Below are 7,686 nucleotides of genomic sequence, written 5' to 3'. Positions count from 1 at the left end.
GCAGGCAAGACGGTATTTTGTTGTTCACATGTGCAATTAGAATATTTCGAAGTGCATTTTCTGTACACAATAATGAGGTCTGTGACACTTCACATCACTGCATTTCTACTCTGGAAATTTTGTAAATCATACAGGACCTTTCATGTGGATTTCATTTGCGGAAAAGAAACAAAGTAGTTTTGTGTTTTTGTTGTTTTCAGCCTATGGAGTTATTTATTTACCTTGTTCAGGTGGAGCTACTTTATGACACTTGCAGATTTTCCATGTTAGAGCAGTTGCTTGGTGAATTTAATCCACCTCCATTTCAGTGCGTAGGACAGAAGACTAATGCTGAGGCTGCATGTGACCGTGAGAATTCAGGGACAAGCTGGTGATGGGAAAGAACTGCCCAGTCTCATCCGAGCTGCACTTAACTGTTCTCTTTCTTGTTGTTTTTTGTTGTTTGTTTCTTTGTGTTAACTTTGTCCCTGGCAAAATTTTCCATTCTAAGTAAAACCAGTCTCCTAAGTATTGTGTATTTAAAACAACAGAGCCATTACCACTACATTTGGGGGAAAAGACTCAGTCTCTTATCACAAGCATTTTCAAACAAAGATCACAGATTTCTCCATAGTGTTTTATTGCAGGTTTAGTCGCCAGCTCAAGGCATCATCTGACCAGCTGTCTTCTCAGTTATATTGCGCTTGTCCCCACTCCAGGCGGGAGCAGCCATGCCAATGGAGCGGGAGCTGAATGTTAATTCTAGGGTCTAAGCAAGCACCCTGTGATTAAGCACTGGAAACATTTAGGTTGTTTTCTGATTTGCAGTAAGAAACTTCCCTGATCTTTCAGAACTGAATTCAAAACTAAGGCTGACTTATCTCCTACCAAAATTGAAAAGGAGAGCAAAGGAAACAAGTGAGAGAATGAGAAGTTCCAACCTCCCCCCACCCCCAGCCTCAGCCCAGACTCCTTAGGAAATAACCTTTCTCCTTTCCAGACCTTTCCAGAGTGTTCTAGGGGTTAGGACAGAGCAGCAGTGCAAATAGAAAGAGGATGTTAGCCTTATTTTGAATTTTTAGTGTCATTATCATAATGTTATTTATTTAAATGTAGTTATTTTGGTACTTAACTTTTTTAAAGAGACGAAAAAAATACCTGTATCTTCCTGGTGGAATGAAATGGCTCAGAATGGTAAATTTAGGCAATTTTAGAAATGTTTATTATTTACATAAAGACAAAATGTGATTTAAAAAAATCTAGATTGATTAGATACCAACTTAGCATTGGTAGCATGCAAAAGCTCTGCTTCTTACACATCCACCTTAGGTTATTGTTGCACAAGTGACATTGTCATTCACGGTGTGCCTATTAACATGAATTTATAAATATTCATGTTTGTCTTTTAAATCATATAGGAAATGAAAAAAAGACTAGTTATAAGCTGAAAATACAATAGTATAGGCTATTATATTTACCTTTGTAGTTTATTTCTCTATTCATCATATTACTTTGAGTTTCTGTCTAGTGTCCTTTCATTTCTGGCCAGAGGACTCCCTTCAGCATTCCTTGTAGGGCAGGTCTACTAGCAAAGAACCTCCTAAGTTTTATCCATCTTTGAATATCTCAATAGCTTTTTTCATTTATGAAAAAGAATAGCTTTGTTGGATATAACATTCTATATTGATATATATTTTTTTCTTTCAGCACTTTACAAGTGATATTCACTCCCTTCAGACCTTGTTTCTGATGAGAAATATGCTGCTAATCTTATTGAGGATAATTTGTACAGGACGATTCTCTTATTCTAGCTGCTTTCAAAATTCTGACTTTCAACGATTTGATGATCATGTGTGTTGGTATGAATATGTGTTTATTCTCTTGGAGTTTCTTGAACTACTTGATGTACATATTTTCTTATTTAAATATGGTATTGTCTGTAATATATTAACAGCTTTAAAAGAATTAGCTTAAGTTCAAAGAAATTTGGCATTTCTAGTGTTTCTGTTACTGGTTTTCTAGGTAAATTATATTAAGATAAAGAAAGTACACTCTAATCAATTTAAATCATTTGGAATATTTTAAGGCTTACTCTCCCATTCACCATATGCTCAATTTTGGTAAAATTTCCATGTACATTCAAAAAGATTAGATTGTTCGGAGGTGCAATAAAAAATATATATAATATATTTTTATATTCTATATTGGTTATATAAATGTATTTAATATATTAAAGTATACATATATTTATGATAATATATTAAATATATTTTAATGTATATTTAACAAATATTTAATATACTTGTAGAAGCAGTAATAAAAAATCTTCCATCAAAGAAAAGCCTAGAACCTGATGGCTTCACTGCTGAATTCTACAAAACATTTTTAAAAATTAATACCATCCTATTGTAACTATTTCAAAAAATCAAGGAAGAGGAATACTTTCAAACTCATCCTATGAAGCCAGTATTACCTGATACCAAAATTACACAAAGACACAACAACAACGACAGGCCAATGTCTCTGATAAACATAGGTGCATTTTTCTCAACAAAATATTAGCAAACTGAATTCAACACACGAAAAAGGTCATTCATCATGATCATGTTGAAAACAGGCCAGAGATGTATTTTTTTTCACTGAAGCTAACTCTCCTATCAATGCAGTCAATCCCATCCCACTTCTGCAGATCACTGTTCCAACAATTACCTCTCTTTGAAGACTTTCCCCCTCTCTGCCAGAGATTTTCCCCAAGATGAATGTGTCCCCTTTGTTCCCATCCCATTCCCCACAACTCCCGAGATGTTTCCGCTCATTTGCTCACAGAATCATGCTATGGTGCCAGTTTCTCATCTCCTGTCTCTTCTTTTTTTTTTTTTTTTATTTCACCTTATATGGGGGTACAAAAGTTCAGGTTACATATGTTGCCCATGTACCACCTATCCCCCCGAGTCAGAGCTCCAGGCGTGTCCATTCCCCAGAGTGTGCGCATTGAACTCCTCATGTAGGTATATACCCATCCCCTCCTCGCACCCCCCACTCCCCGAGTCAGCACCTTCTAGCGTGACCATTCCCCAGACGGTGTGCAACGCACTCATCATGTAGGCATACACCCATCCTCTCCCCCCACCCCCACCACAGTCTGAAATCTGATTGGTATCACGCCCTCCTGTCTCTTGTTAACCCACTCCATCTGCACCCTGTCACTGTCACTGTCCTGAGACTCCTCTTACCAAGGTCCCTCGTGTCTTCACACTTCTAAAGCAGAGCTCTTTTTCCAAACACACAACTTCCCAAGTCTATCCTAATAATGGAAAGGGCATTGCCATTGACTAGCTGCTGGGGCAAATACCTACATGAGTTACCCTGCTCCAACCTGTGAGCAATTCCTCCATCAGGAGTCTGTCCGCTTTTCATTCTGAGCCACCATTTGTCACTGCTCAGTTTTATCACCAGAGTTTCTTCCTAACCCTCTTCTCTGCCTACATTCTGACTCCCAACTATGGTCTACTCTCCCCTGAGCAGTCAGCATAACCTCTTAAATTAAGGCACTTCACTCCCCTGCTCAAGATCTACCAAAAGTTACCCATCAAACTGGAATAAAAACCGAACTTCTTCCCATGCCCTGAAAGCGACAAGGCCCTTCGAGCTACGGCAGGGCTTCCCAACCTATAGTGAATTGTATAATTATTTCATTATATATTAAAATGTAATAATAAGAGAAATAAAGTACACAATAAATGTAATGCATTTGAATCATCCCAATACCATCATGCCCCCACCCCCACAGTCCATGGAAAAATAGTCTTCCATGAAAATGGTCCCTGGTGCCAAAAAGTTTGGGGACCACTGAGCTACAGCATTGCCTATGTGACTTCCTCTCCTCCTTCTTTCCCTGATTCCTCTCTCTGACCCCACTGGCCACCTTGCTGTTTGTTCCTTGAACACACATGGAACACATTCTTGTCTCACAGTCTTGGCACTCTCTCCACTGGGTGTAATGCCGGAGCTCCTTACCTTCCTCACTTTGGTCAGGTCAGTGTTCAAATGTGGCCTCTCGGGGGAGAGGCTCTTTCTGATGATTCTACCTAAAATAGTGAGCACCTCCAATCACTGTATCTCGTTCCCTGCTTTGTCTTCTTGGTATTTTCCACCACCTGGGATATTTGTATACCTGAAAAAATACTTAATGTCTTCCTCACTAGATCATAAGCTCATAAAGGCATGAACTTTGTTCCACCTGTGCTCTCCTCTACCCCATCACTTAGCAACTTCTTGGCAGCATTAGCATTATGACCATAGCCTCTCTTATCTTGTCTCCTTTTATCTTATGTCTCCTAGTTTTCCTCCTCCCATTCTACCTGCCCCTCTGGGGACTTGTCCCTTAAATTATGATACTCCTTACAGATCTACACTCTGTCCACTTTTATTCTATAGACTTTCTCTACATGTGAACAGCTACTCTTACTCTTCCTTCCTTACCGCTAGCTCAGATTCCTGCTCCAGTGTCATATATCTAAATGATGACTACACAGGGCCCCTCTGCTATCTCATAGGCACATCAAGCTTCCCCTGTTTGCAATGAATTTCCCTGTCTCCCAACCCAGCTCTCCCTCCTGCATCACTTATCTTTCCGCATGTGGAAGCACCACCCATACTTCTCTCCAGCAGGTGCTAAGTGTCCCCAAATGGCTTGCAGCTTCACAGAAAGGCCTGTGTCTGATCCAGTGCCCACTGAGGGGTTTCTATTCAAGTGCACAGCAGAAGCCTCCTCTCCTAAACCCTTGCTGGATGCTACAGGAGTAGGTGCTGACCTAAGTATTCTGTCCCTCTAGGTCATGCAGTTTGACTTCTCTTTACAGGTTTGCTGTGGGGAGGAGAAAAACAATCCCAAGTACTTGAATAGGATTTGTTATTCCAAATGATGAAGACTTAACACAGGAATTCTGCATAAATGATGCAACTGTCAGGACACAGCTATAGTTTAGCAAGCTAACTAGCAAAGTCTTTGTCCAAGTTCTACTTGTACCATATTCCTGGGCAACTTCCTGAGCAGGCAAAAGAAGTCATCAGGAAAAGATTAACACTCATGATCCAAGGAACAAAGACTTTAAGGAAGGAGTTCTCAGTCTCAACACACATCTGAATAGCCTGGGGAATATAGTCTGTGACTCAGCTTAGATCTACACTGTACTCAGTCTCTGCCTATGGCGCAGATGGTTTTATTACTGCTCCCCATCCCCGCAACATACTGTGTGTGCGTGTGTGTGTGTGTGCGTGTGTGTGCATGCACTACAGGCGCATTTGGGCAATGGGTTGTTGGGGGAGAATTCAGAAATCTCTCTTTCTGTACTTAATAGCAATTGTTTTGTGATGAGAAAAACAATGGCAACATCTTAAACCATAATGATTATTAAACTCGTATGCATGTATTTACTTTCCTTTGATAGATTTTTTCTTAAAATTCAGATGTTAATTTCAGGAATCTACTTTTCTTTCTAAAGATGCTTTATAAATAAGAAATATCTTCCAAAAGCTGTTGATGCACCTGGAGCTGTTAGCTTTGTGTCACTGAAAAGAATATGAACATATGTGTAAATAAGTTTGTGTTCAGGATCATGCTTTAAGTATTCCTCCAGAACATTTCCTCACAGAAAGAAAAAAAGATGCAATATAAGTATCTATTGAAGAAAAAAAATTAAATACTCTTAAGACATTAGTTTTCACATTTCTGCCCTTGTATCCCTTAGAATGATTTTGGTTGGGTGACATGTCTTTTAGGCTTTTAAATATTAACACTGAGAACTTAAATACTATAATGATTCAATGCTCATCACCATTCATTGGAAACTGGCATTAGACATGCCCAAGAAATTGGCACTGAGCATGCTCAGAAAATTTTTATGTAGGCCGGGCGCGGTGGCTCACGCCTGTAATCCTAGCACTCTGGGAGGCCGAGGCGGGTGGATTGCTCAAGGTCAGGAGTTCGAGACCAGCCTGAGCGAGACCCCGTCTCTACTAAAAATAGAAAGACATTATATGGACACCTAAAAATCTATATAGAAAAAATTAGCCGGGCATAGTGGCGCATGCCTGTAGTCCCAGCTACTCGGGAGGCTGAGGCAGTAGGATCGCTTGAGCCCAGGAGTTTGAGGTTGCTGTGAGCTAAGCTGACGCCACGGCACTCACTCTAGCCTGGGCAACAAAGTGAGACTCTGTCTCAACCAAAAAAAAAAAAAAAAAAAGAAAATTTTTATGTTCCTTTCTACTTCCTCCTGACAGAACCTATGGAAATTTAAGCTATTTTTAGGCTCTAAGTCTTATATTGATCACATGTCATGCTTTTCGGCAATAAACTTTGAAAAAAACATTTTTAGTTTCCTGTAACCACAAGGCTCTAAGCCTGTACTGTCCAGTACAATTGTCAGTAGGCACATGTGTCTACTGAGCACACAAAAGTGGCCACTATGAGCCTGAGGAAGGGAATTTTTAGTTTTCTCCATTTTTAATAGATAAATTATTTTCTCATTCTTTTCATAGAGGTAATTCATGTTAGGACTAGCGATAAATATTTATATTGTTTGATGCTATTGAAAATTGTCTTTTAAAAAGATACATTTTCTTGTATTTGGATAGTACATTTACTCACTTAGCTCAATAATTAAATGAACCTACAAGTCAGTTCTTACTCTAGCATATCCTTTTTACAGCACTCCTTTTATAAGATGATTATGTACCACATGAGTTGGGGAAGAAGACTTAAAGAATGATGATTTTGATTTCAGTATGGTATAAACACAACTCTAGGAGAGAAACATATAGCCTCAAAAAAGTAATACTTCCTGTGAGTGGCTGTGACTTCTCATGGAAAAGTATCTATTTACATCTCTATAAAATAACAATGTTCATTTACAAATTAATCCAGGAATTGTTAATATCTTAGTAAAATATCTGCTGGTAGTGAGGGGGAGTGGAGGGAGATGCCTAACCTTCAACAAAGCAAACAGCTTTGTAAAATCTCCTCCTGCCTTCTGGCCTCCAGAGGGTTCCTGACCTCTTTTTACTCAGCACATCAAGTCCTGTTCTCTGGGGTCTTCTACAGTGACCTTCCAGAGTTGCCCTTAAGTATTGACCCTCCCTGACAGGTAATGGTAATAAACCAAATATAGTTTCACATCTCTAACCTTGCACTGGAACACCAAGAGCATTTTACAAAGCAGTAGTGTTGGGCAATAAAGTCTTCAGAACTTTATTGAATCTGAATATGAGATTCAGATATCCCAGGTTTTTCCTCACTTTAGTTCTATTATATTATGATCATGGATTTCTTGTTTCTTTTAAGTAATCTGTGTTAAAAACTTAAATACTTTTTTTATTTTAAGAGAGCTGTCTTTGATGAATTTTAAAAGTTCATAGAACTAACATATGAGCATTATTTTAAAGCACTCACTTAAACCAGTGATTCTCTGATTGTGGTGTGCCAACCTCTGGAGATCCCCTAAACCCTTTTCCAGGAGGCCCATAAGGTCAAAACTGTTCTTATAAGAATGACAAGACATTGCCTGCTTATTCACTGACATTTGCAATGACTGTATAAAAGTATACATGGGTAAAACTGTTGGTTTCTCAGCATGAAGCAAGGCAGTGGTACCAAGTTACACTAGTCATTCTATTCTTCACTCCCCCTTGCAGGGGAAAAAAAAAAAA

Source organism: Eulemur rufifrons, chromosome 30 (genome assembly GCF_041146395.1).
Source record: "Eulemur rufifrons isolate Redbay chromosome 30, OSU_ERuf_1, whole genome shotgun sequence".
Taxonomy (NCBI): Eukaryota; Metazoa; Chordata; class Mammalia; order Primates; family Lemuridae; genus Eulemur; species Eulemur rufifrons.
The sequence above is the reverse complement of the archived record's forward strand: the minus strand, read 5'-3'. Positions refer to the sequence as shown.